The sequence below is a fragment of the Gossypium arboreum genome, chromosome 13 (assembly GCF_025698485.1).
Source record: "Gossypium arboreum isolate Shixiya-1 chromosome 13, ASM2569848v2, whole genome shotgun sequence".
NCBI lineage: Eukaryota > Viridiplantae > Streptophyta > Magnoliopsida > Malvales > Malvaceae > Gossypium > Gossypium arboreum.
The window spans coordinates 39846893-39860149 of NC_069082.1; the positions used below are offsets into that span (position 1 = coordinate 39846893).

General features: G+C 36.3%; 1 non-coding gene across 1 annotated transcript; it reads right to left on the reverse strand.

Annotated features, from left to right (window-relative positions):
• Positions 1 to 210: 210 nt before the first annotated feature.
• LOC128287733 (small nucleolar RNA R71) lies at positions 211 to 317 on the reverse strand. Its single transcript, XR_008278433.1, has one exon. It is a non-coding gene; the product is annotated as a small nucleolar RNA R71 (small nucleolar RNA).
• Between the last annotated feature and the right edge of the window lie 12940 nt (positions 318 to 13257).

Genomic DNA, 13257 nt, shown 5'->3' on the forward strand with positions numbered 1-13257 from the left:
AATACTCATTTGGCCAATTTCTTAGAGTTTTATGATACTTTCAAGATAAATAGCGTTTCTGATGATGCCATTCACCTTCGGTTATTTCCCTTCTCATTGAGGAATAAAGCTAAAAAGTGGTTGAACTCTCTACCACGAGGTTCCATCACTACTTGGGAACAAATGACCGAAAAGTTTTTACTAAAATACTTTCCACCGACTAAGACAGCCAAGCTGAGGAATGATTTCTCTTCCTTCATGCAAATGGATTTAGAGACCCTATATGATGCATGGGAGAGGTATAAGGACTTATTGAGAAGGTGCCCTCACCATGGGTTACCTTTATGGCTACATGTTCAAACTTTTTACAACGGTTTGAACCCTTCAACTAGGTAGTTAATCGATGCAGCTGCCGGTGGTACTTTGAATAACAAAGCACCTGAGGAGGCTTATGAATTTATTGAAGAGATGTCACTGAATACCTATCAGTGGCAAGTCATGAGGACAAAGCCTAACAAAGCAGCAGGTGTTTTTAACCTTGACACGGTCATCATGTTATCAAACCAGGTAGAGCTCTTAAATAAAAATATTGATGGTTTATGTGTTTCTATGAAGGTACATCCGGTGATGCAGTGTAACACAAGTAGAGGAGGAATAAATAATACAAAATGCCTAGCTACGACCCTAGCACTACGAACGAAAAAGTCAACTATATGGGTAACAATTCTAGACCTCAGAATAACCCTATAGTAATACATACAATGCAAGTTGGAGGAACCATCCCAATTTCTCTTGGGGTGGTCAAGGCAATCAAAGACCACAACCCCCTCCAAGCTTTCAACCACCTTACCAGCAGGAAAAGAAGCCAAACCTTGAAGAGATGTTAAAAAAATTCATATCAGTGTCAGAAACACGTTTCCAAAACACTGAAATAATGCTTAAAAATCAGCAAGCGTCGATTCAAGGGCTCAAGAATCAAATAGGTTAGCTTGCTAAGCTGATCTCAGAAAGGCAACATCGGAACTAACCTAAGAGAGTAACTCTATGCGATTACTGTTTAAGATGAAGAAGGGTTAGTTGATTCCAAACTAAAACCAAGGCAAGAAACTGTCGTAAGTCAAGATAAGATGGATGAAAGCTAGAATAAATGAAAACCGGTGAGCAGAGGATATACACCTCGCGTGCCATGCCCTAATATGACAAAGAAAGACTGTACAGATGAACAATTCGGTAAATTTCTTAACCTTTTAAAAAAATTGTATATTAACTTACCGTTTATTGAAGCTCTTTTGTAGATGCCCAACTCAGTTAAATTTTGAAAGGAGCTTCTGGCAAACAAACGAAAGTTAGATGATTCATCGCATGTGGAATTGAATATAGTTTGCTCAGCAATTTTACAAAACAAACTACCCAACAAGTTGAAAGATCCAGGGAGTTTTACTATTCCTTGTTTAATTGGTAGTTTAGCTATTAATAATGCTTTGGCTGACTTAGGGGAAAGTATTAACGTCATGCCCTATAAAATGTTTAAGCAACTAGGTCTTGGAAAACCCAAACAAACTAGGATGAGTATTCAACTAGCAGATAAAACTATTAGATTTCCTAGAGGTATCATTGAAGATGTTTTAGTAAAAATTGATAAATTCATATTCCTAGTAGACTCTGTTGTTTTAGACATGGAAGAGGAAGGTGACGTTCCTTTAATATTAGGACGACCTTTTTTAGTGATTGCCAGGACTATTATTAATGTTGGTACAGGTGAGCTCACACTTCGTGCAGGTGATGAAATGGTTACTCTTCAGGCTCGTGATTTAATTAAGATATTAAGTAATGAAGATGACCTTATAAATCCGGTTAATAAGAATAATCATGTGGTCCAATCCCTTATGTAGGAAACACTTTCGAGAAGCATAAATGAGCCACGTTTTAGTTCATGCACTAACAATGGAACCATCCATGAAAGATGAATGCTACAAGTAGATGAACTAGACAAATGGTGAATTTATGGCAAGGAGGGGCAGAAGCAACACCATGTCGAGTTTAACGATAAAACCAATCAATTCTAGGTTGGGGACCAAGTCTTGTTAGATAAGAAGGACCCTTGAATTATCATTACAGAGATCAACACAAACGGAGTGACTCCTTTTATGGTACTCAATGTCTTTCCATACGGTACAGTCGAGGTAACTCATTCTCATTTTGGCACTTTCAAGGTAAACAGTACTCGACTTAAACCTTATTTAAATAAAGGAATTGACAGTAAGAAAGAGGAGCCTCGACTCTGTGATCCACTGTGACCATGTGAATGAGAGGTAAGTCAAGCTTAGACTCTAAATAAGTGCTTCTCGAGAGGCAACCCGAGCACTAACACCACTAACTAGTATATATTTATCTATTTTTCATGTTTAAATACAGGTTTTTGACCCACACGGCCTAGACACACGGGCGTGTCCTAGGTCGTGTGCTCTAATAGGTGTTAAACAGTGAGTTACACGGCCTGGCAACATGGCCATGTGACCCACACAGCCTGGGCACACGGGTATGTCCTTGGCTGTATGGAAATAGGACTTAAATTTCCAAAAAAATGATCGACAGAGGCACGGGCTAAAAGTGGCCACAAGGATGTGGGACACGTCCGTATGGACCACACGGCCTGGACACACGACCTTGTGGACCATATGGCCTGGACACAGGACAGTGTCCTAGGCCGTGTGAAAAATGGAGCTAAATTTTCAATTTTTTAAACAAGTCAGGAAGCTACATGGGCAAGGCAGACAGCTGTGTGTTCGGACACACGGGCGTGTGGGAGACCACACGGCGTGGGAGAAGCGAACAACGTAGCACACGGCCTAGTCACATGGGCATGTCCAAGGCAGTGTGACGAGTGGGCTATTATTTTCCTCGAGGAACACGAGCTAGAATTCGATTCACATGGGCGTGTGACACGACCTTGTGGCCCAACATGGACCGTTACACGAATGTGTCACCCATAAAATCCCCCAAACCCTAATTTGCCCTACCAATTTTTATCTTCTTCTTCCTCAAAAAGTCATAGCCGCCACAAACCTTTTTATTCCCTATTTCCAGCCACCATCAAACCTCTCTCCGGCCACCACCTAGCTCGACTCCCCTTCCTCCTACACCCCTCTCCTCTTCTTTCTTCATCCTTTTCTTCCCTTTTCTTTCTCCCCTTTCGTTTTATCCCACCCATCTGCCCCTCCCCCAACCCCTCATTACTCTTACCCACGTCGACGAACCGCCATGCCTACAACTATCCGACCACCATCATCGACCCCTGCGTCGTCCGTACCTCCGACCACCAGCCGTCGGTTCTCCTTTCTGTTCCCTTTACTTTTATCTATTAATTTATTTCCTTATTTTTATTTATTAATATTATTAGTATATTATTTTATTCCATTATTATTATTGTTTCTTATTATTTCTTTAGTCATTATTATGAGTTTATTTATTTCTTGATTTTGATTGTTTAGTTTCTTAAATTTTCATTCATCATATCTCGCCATGTGTTAACTTTCTTTCATATTTTATCCATTTCAACAAATTTTTCTTATTTGATGATATTTTCTTCTATTTTTACATTAGTTAGATAGCTCTTGTTTTCATGATTATCTTTATTATTGGTGAATTATATTATTTCTATTGGAGTCTTGTTGCTAGTTTTTAGTGACTTTTCTTGTTAATATGTTTCTTTCTAGTCTTATTGCTCCTTAGGTTTTAGCATACTATTTCTTAGTTTTTTATTGTCCTTATTCAATTATTATTATTATTATTATTATTATTATTATTATTATTATTTTCTATTTATGCTGTACGTTTATTTATTTTTATTTTTGCTCTTTGTCAGGTATATTATGACGAACACTCGAGGTAAATCCAAAGTCACCGTCCCCGCTTTGAAAAACGAAAGGGTCTTGGCGCGACCTCTTCGAGCGCCTCTGCCGCGGTTCGTCATCCTTACCTCCGATTCTCTGCAGACCCACCTGAGGACTTATTCCAGCTCCTGCGCTGCGACCACTAGGTTTGGGCCAATGCATTGACTGGGCCATGTTGGAGTAGGTCGGACTAGCTGATGTGGTTCATGCTTTAATTACTACAGCACCATGGGATTGTTTCTTTGATATCGTCGAGCCCACATATATAGAGCTTACGTTGGAGTTTTGCTCAACGTTTTACCTTCAGTGCATGATGTCATTGCATGATGAGCACGGTAATATTACATTCGGACTTGGTGGCTTGGTGTGACATATGAGCATCCCTGAATTTGGCGCAGCTTTGGGCACCTACACCAATGAGTTATGGGTGCTGAAAACTTTCCTCACCTCCACCGTCACATCCATTACTCACCTTCATGTTGTTGGACTGATCTTACAGCTAGTCAGATACCTTATAACGCGAGTCGCTCAAAGGCAACATCTCTTTCTCTGGCTCTACAATACATCCATGCCTTATTAGCTCACACTTTGACTAGCAGGAGAGAGAGCATAGGAGTTGTGAGCACTACTGACGCGTACTATCTCTGGAGCATGGCGACCGGCCACATATTCGACTTAGCTTATTTCATCACTCTTGCCTTTCTCCACCAGACAGATCGCCACAGGAAGGGTCCCATCTGTCTAGGCCCTTACATCACTTGCCTTGCTCGACACTTCGGTTTTCTCGACCACCGAAGCAGTTACCGACACTTACCCTCGTCGGCCAGATGCCCCCTCAGAGTATCTCGAGCATGATCCACATGAGGATGATCGAGCGGCGACGTAGACTGGACCCTCCTCAGTATAGACTATTTCAGTCTGACGTCGAGCATGACCTAGAGTACTTCACGGATGATGTTCCTCCCTATCACGAGGATCCGCCTCACCCATCACTTCGAGTCATAGATCGGTCCATTCTGCTGCTAGCTCTCGAGGAGTGTCTTATGAGTTAATGAGTTTCCATTAGTACTGTTCTGAGCGGTTCAACAGGCTTGATGCAACTTTGCAGCAGATCTGTCAGCATTTACATATTACTCCTCCAGCGCCGACGACGCACTCATCTGATGATGAGGGCCATTAAGTCCATTTATCTTTATGTTTATTTTTTTTATTTTTCTTTATTTTTTTTTCCTATTTTAAACTTTATTTTAATTATTATGGTTGTTTCTTAACGAGTAACCCTTTAATCTTCTTCAGCATGTTTATTTTCTTATCAGTTGCTCAGAATTTTGCACTACCCCTGCATTTATCTACAATTCCACTTTTTACTATTCTGGGAAATTCATCCACCATTCAATGCAGTTTCAATTATCTCCCTATCTTATGATATTTTGTTTCTATTATGATTTATATTTGGTTGTACATTGAGGACAATGTACATCTTAAGTGTGGGGAGGTTATTTATATGATTATATGAAAATCCTTGAATTATGCCTTGTGTTTAAGTAATTTTCTCATATTACTTTTAGAATGAACTCTTATTAATTTGTGATTTTCATTGATATGTTTTAGATTAAATTCATAGATACTTGTGCATTGATGGTTTAAACTTTAAGATACTAGAGAATCAAGCATGACAAGTCTATTCTTCAGAATTAAAAAGTCTTTAGGATGTCTCCCTAAATTGAGGTATTACCTTGAAGTTTGAAATTTACGAGATTGACATCAAAAGCCATAATTTTTGTGAGATTTTGAGCCTTTAAAGCATACATTTTTCGTGCTCACTTTATTATTGGTTATGAGTGTCAATATTGAATTGTTACTCTAGAACTTGCTTCGATTATACATGTGGAGTGGTACCTTCGATTTGATATACTAAGATGATAATGGCACCTAGGTTTTAACCCACTTACCCTACAAAAAGCCTACTTTCACAATTAACCCTTAGTGAACCCCTTTGAGCCTAATAAACTGTTTCTTAATTTATCCTTAATATTAACCCATACATCATACTTTTTGATTCACTGAGAATTTTCCCTATTCTATTGACTCCCTTTTTGTCTAGATTTGATTTGGTTAATTGTCTAACTATGATATTTTATTTTAGTTGTATAATTTTCTCTTATTATTCATTCAAAAAAGAAGAAGAAAAAAATACATATATGTTGATTATTATTAGTTCTTTGTTTTGAGCTTAAGTAGTTAATTTCATATTCTGAGAAGAAGGTCATGTTTTTCTTTAATTAATTCGATTGATGTAATTATTTAAGTATTAGTTTATTTTTCTAGTTAGGTAATTTATCAATTCAATCTCGATTTTAACATTCTTTTTTAGCCTTTATCCACACCTTTAACCCAAGCCCTATTACAACCCTTTAAAGACCTTTTGATTTGTATATCATATCATTTTATAGTGGTGGAGATTTGATTATGGTAATAACTTTTCATGTTTGACTCTTGATTGCATAATTTTTGAACCTTAAATACTTTGAGTGATTTGAGTGAATCTTTAGTGAGAATGTTAATTCTTGTTAATTTTTGAATTAAAGGTAATTTTTTAGATAAGGGGAAATACCTATGTTTTCATGCTTTAAATGTTAGACTTGGATTGCTTGTGCATTTAGTGCTCTCTTAGTTGAATTATCAATGTATTATTTTTTTTGAAATTATGATAAAACATTATTGATGAGAATTATGAATTGAAAAAGTTAATTTTAATTGTGAATTGAAGATTTTGCTTGAGGACAAGCAAACGCTTAAGTGTGGGAATATTTGATAAACCAATAAAGTAACCTATTTTAAGCCTATACTTAGCATATTTTTGGATGATTTATCATATAATTTAGTGAATTAGATGCTCCTAAACCTTTAATTTCATGTATTATACTCAGGAGAGCATAGGGGAACAAAAGGAGAAGAAAACGGGCCAAAAACGGACAAAACAGACTGATTTAAAGATCCACACGGCCAAAACTACTTCCACACGAGTAGAGCACACGCCTGTGTGAGCCACACGGGTTGGCCACACACCCATGTGGTAGCCCGTGTTGATATCGTTCCTTGTTTCCCAAACTTGCAGAAAAAACCAATTTTTATGGTTTTTGAGCAGTTTAAAGTCTATAAATACATACTGGAAGAGGACCGAAGGGGGCATGTAGAGAAGAAAGCAGAAATCACTTGAAGGAAGCCGTTGGAATCATCTCAGAAGCAGATCCACTTCAAGATTGAAGATCTCCATTCAAATTTCTCTCGAAGTTTATTTGGGTTTTTTATGTCTTGTTGTTTTTCTAAAATTCAGATGTCTTCCTTTTACATTATGAACTAAATCCCCTAGATACCTAGGGAAGATGAAACTTAAGACGGATCTTATTATTTAATGTTATGAATTACATGATAAATACTTGTTCTTGTTCTTAATTATGTGTTCTTAATTCTTGTTTTAATATTTTTAGGATATTAATTCAAGTTGATGTGCTTATTCGGTGAAGCAAAAGTCCTGTTTAAGAGTAGATCTACCATAATTAAGCGGAGTAGCATGCAACCCTAGAGTTAGGGCAACATAAATCTACCAGATTAGAGTCAAATCTAATAAGGGAATCCATAGATCAAGTTAATGCGGCAATAGGACTTTAATTAGAAAGAGATTTCAATTAATCAACCTAGAGTCAGTTGTTTTTAGTCTCAAAATAGATATTAACGTAATTTGGGGATTTCTACTGATCAAGACAAGTGAATAAATCGTTTGATTTAGAGTTAGAATAATAAGTGAAATCTAGGTGGATTCTTCCTTGGGTATTGTCTTTATCATTGGTTTATTCGATTATTTTCTTCACTTTCTGTCGTGTTCAGTAGGTAATTAGTTAGTTAATTTTTTATTAAAACAAATCCCTTATATTTTAGGCTAAATAATAGAAAGAAAGTTAATACTAGTGCTTTTAGTCCTTATGGATACGATATTCTAGACTCACCATAACTAAACTACCATTCGATAGGTGCGCTTGCCTTAGTCGTGATCGTAGTCTAGTTTAGTGATTCATAAAACGATCATCACCATGATATAAGTGAATTCATCCATAGCATAAGTAAATTTCTCATATATAAGTACATCATTTAACTCATCAATCCTTTTATAACATCATATTACATCCCAATCATGAACTTATCTTAGCTGTTGAACCCTCTAGAATTACATCGAATACTCGGGAAAGCTCACACGAAGTGTGCTTAAACATATAATCGTAACCTTTCCTTTACATCATTGCTCACATGAGCCATGGGCCAAAGTGTAAGCTACACGATGCTTCTCACACGAGTTGTGGAGAATCCCCAACAAATTCAGGACCTCAGCCATTGGTGTGACATTTAAGACTAGCACCCCAAACATGAAATCCCTAATGACATGTCATTTGTATCCTAAGAATTCCTAAGGTTCAACCGGGATTCAATATCTGTTAATTCGTCGTAGCGTTGATACGTGTATATTTTAATTCATTTACATCAAATAACATAATAAATATTCAATTTAAACAACATTTAAATGATTACAATTCAAATGAACTTACCTGGCTAAATTGCATCAATGACTAAAAACAAGGGTTATTTGATAAATTTCTCTCCTCCTCGATTTAATGCAATTCATTAATTCAATCAGCAAAACCAATTCATTTAATTCAATTAAGTCCTTTTTGACATTTTTTACAAAATTGCCCCTAATGTTTTAACTTTATGTAATTTAGTCCCTAAACCCAAAACATGCAAATTAACTATTTTTATTCAATTTCATGATTAGTCGAATTGTTTGGAACCCTACTACAACCCTTTTTTTTGTTATTTCACAACAAATCCTTTTACTAATTTCACATTTTAGTCCTAAACACTAAAATCATTAAGAGTTACTTAATAAAATACTTATATTTAACAATAAAGCTTAATAATCTATCATAAAATTTCAAGAACACTTCAATTTCATCCATGGTAAAATTCTAAACATTTAATAATTTAACAAATTTATCCTCGAGTTAGCTAGATTAAGCTAGTACGATAACAAAAACATAAAAATCATTAAAAACGAGATCAAAATGCTTACCATGTACCCAAAACCAATTTGGCCGAAAGCTTCCCTCAACTACCCATGGAGGTTCCGGTTGTATTTGAGAAAAACCAAAAAGATGATAGCATTCAAGCCATCTGTTTCTTTTAATTTCATTTAATTTTAAAATTACAAATTTGTCCTTTTAAAAATCAACCAAAATTCAAGCATTTAATTACCCAAATGTAACACCCTTTACCCATATTCAACGTCAGAACAGGATACGAGGCATTACCAGACTTACATTGCAAGCAAAAATACAAATCTAGTCATAAAGTCCTTAATACGAACCTACGATGCCCAAACATGCTTTGAAAGTGGTTCGGGACTAAACCGAGCACTTAGAAAAATTTTACAAAACTTAGAAAATTTTTGCTATGAACAAGGGTCACACGCTCATGTGGTTTGGGACACGCCCATATGGGCAGGCCGTATGGTCACAGACGCCCGTGTCCCTAACCCGTGTAACTCTCTGTTTTGCAAAGCATGAACAAATTAAAGTCACACGGCCAAGTCACACGCCCGTGTGCTAGACCATGTGGTTAATTTAATTTTCTATAAATAGGTGTAGACTTCACACGGTCGGGACACACGCCTGTGCTTGAGGCCATGTCCCTTATACGGCTGAGACACACGCTTGTGTCTCTGCCCGTGTGCTAAATTCTGAGCATTCTGTTTCTCAAAAATTTAGGTGTAGGGGACACATGGCCAAAACACATGCTCATGGGGCAGACCGTTGTCACACACGGCCTAGACACACGCCTGTGTGTCTACCCATGTGGACAAAGTAAAGGCTATTTAACAAGCCATTTGTCACCCTCATTTGCACATAAACACCCACAATTTTAATGGCATAATTCATGGCATATTTAGGCAACCAAAACATCTACGAACAAGGCCAAATCATGTCATTCCATTATCCATACTCAACATATTTGCAACATCATATTTTGCCAAACCAAATCATACCAAACTCACATTCTACAAGTTCCGATATGGCTACCAATAACATGCATAATTTTACTTAGTTTTCCTAGCATACCAATGAGCCTATCTTAACCATTCAACAACAAAACCATTAAGCCATATCTAACCTTTTACCAAGCATTTATAAACCACCTCATACAAGAGATAATTGCACATGCATGCATATATCAAAAAATATATATATAAGCTTACAACCAATTCAACCAAAATGAGCCAAGTTATATGGCCAAATACCAAATCAAGCCTTTGACAATTACAAGCCAATGCATTTGGCCAAATCATGATGACATATATAACAAAATGACCAAGTCCCTATACATGCCATATTCTCAAAATGTTTAAAATCATCGGTACCCAAAATAACGATTTGATAGTGTGATGCGAACTCCGATAATCTCTAACTTGAGCTGCTTGGTGACACTAAAAAACATGAAAAATAAAATGGAGTAAGCTATATAGCTTAGTAAGCTCGTATGGTAGAAATAAGCTAACCTTATCATACATCAACATGCAAATAATATAACTTAAGATAATGAAATTTACCAAAATCTCACGATCATAATTCACTTCCATCACTACTTACCTTGAAATCATTATTTCACGAATCAAAAATCATAAGCATTAAGTACATACCTGTACCATCTCGTAATAATTTCATACTTAGTCTCATTGTCGTTATACCCAATAAACCACTCGGAATATTAATATCGGATACTCAGGGAAAACCTTGCACACAAGGTGCCACATATGTAACCATTGTTACCTCTATCTCATATCACATATATGCTCGCTCTCGAGCCATTAACGGGCCTGTTCACACAAGCTGTCAAGTAACCGCAACATATGTCGATATACTCAGCCACCGGTAGGACATACAGGACCAGCACCTAGATCACATAACATAAAAACCTAGTGACATGTCACTTGTATCCTAATTTATTACTAAGGTTTGATTGGTATTTCTCTATTGCCAAAACATCATTGAACATGTCCATAGAGTCATTTATACCATTCATACAATATTAAAGCATTAAAAATATAATTATAGTAAAGCTTATTTAACATACGAACTTACCTCGTTTAAAAAAGCTGCCAAAAGGATCTATTCGTCAGTTACTTTGTTTTTCCCCCGATCTAGAGCCGAACTTCGTTTTTCTTGATCTATAATACCACATTTAACTTATTTAATCATCACATTATTCAATTCAATCCAAAAACACATTACAAAAAAATTACATTTTTGCCCTTATCTTTTCAACATTTTACAATTTAGTCCCTAGGCTCGTAAAATGAATTTCATTCAATTTCTTCATAACCCAAGCCTAGCTGAATATTATTTATACTCATAACAACTCACATTTTTCATTTATTCACCTTTTCTACACATTTTATAGACTTTTACAAATAGGTCCCTATTGATTTTTTATCGAAAAATCACTTTACAAAAGTCATTTAACAAACAACAAACATGTATTTTCTACCATCAAACATCAAAATACAAGAATATTCAACATGGGTCAAATTTTAGACTTTAATCCTTCTTCAAATTAGTCCTTAGAAAGGATAGATTAGGTTAAGACAACTTCAAAAAATAGAAATCATTAAAAATAGGGCGAGAACGGACTTACAATCGAGCTTGAAAGCTTGGCCAAACCCTAGCTATGGTTCCTCTTCAAATTTTTGGCTAAGGGATGAAATTGAAGAAGATGGAGATGTTTTATTTAGTTAATTTTGTCTTTATTTGATAAATTACTAAAATACCCTTAATGCATAACATTAAAATTTTACCTAGCAATGTCCATTTTTGTCCATACTAAAATATAATGGTCTAATTACCGTTTAAGGACCTCTAATTTAAAATTTCATAGCAATTAGACACCTTTAACATATAGAACTCAAATTGAGCACTCAATCGATGAAATTTCTTAACGAAATTTTCACACAACCATTCTATCATTCTGTAGACCTTAAAGAAATAATAAAATAGATATTTTGACCTTAAAGAAATAATAAAATAAATATTTTTACTTCAAATTTGTGGTACCAAAACCACTGTTCTGATTTGACCCAAAAATGGGTTGTTACAACTTTCCCCCCTTTAGGGATTTTCATCCCTGAAAATCTTACAAGAAAAGAGGATAGGGTACTATTTTCTCATAGCTTCCTCGGGTTCCCACGTAGCGTCTTCGACCCCATGTCGTTGCCATAAAACTTTGACTAGAGCTATACTTTTATTCCTCAACTATTTAACCTCTCGAGCAAACACTTTGATCGGTTCTTCACTGTATGTCATATTGGGTCGAATCTCAATCTCTGATGGTGAGATTACATGTGAAGGATCTGATCGGTATCGTCACAACATCAATACATGAAACAAGCTGTGGATCCTCTCTAATTTCGATGGCAAGGCTAGTCGATATGCTACTAGCCCTATTCTTTCGATAATCTCTTACGGCCCAATGAAACACGGACTCAACTTGCCTTTGAGACCAAATCTCAAAATTTTCTTCCACAGTGATACTTTTAGAAACACTTTATCGCCAACCTAAAATTCGATATCCTTCCGTTTCAAATTTGCATACGATTTCTGTAGATCCAAAGCTGTTTTCAAGCAATCACGAATTACTTTCACTTTCTCTTCGGTTTCTCTAACCAAATCAACCCTGTGAATCTGTTTCTCACTAAGCTCGGTCTAGTACAATAGAGGTCGACACTTGCGATCATATAATGCTTCATACGGTGCCATCTTAATACTTGTTTGATAACTGTTGTTATAAGAAAATTCAACCAACGGTAGATATTTCTCCCAACTACCCTCGAATTCTAAAACACAACAATGAAGTATATTTTCGAGAATTTGCATCACTCTCTCAGATTGACCATCGATTTGTGGTTGGAATGCGGTACTAAAATTCAACTTCGTACCCAACGCTTCTTGCATTTTCTTCCAAAATCGTGACGTAAACCTTGGATCTCTATATGAAATAATAGAAGTAGGCACCCCATGCAATCTAACAATTTCAGCAATGTACAACTCAGCTAGTTTATCAAGTGAATAATCGCTATGTACCGGAATGAAATGAGTCAATTTTGTGAATCTATCAACAACGACCCAAACAACATCTTTCTTCTTTAGAGTCAGAGGTAACCCCGATACGTAATACATCGTAACTCTATCTCATTTGCACTCGGGTATAGTCACAGGTTGAACTAAACCCGAATGCACTTGATGTTCGGCTTTCACTTGTTGACAAATCAAACACCTCGTTA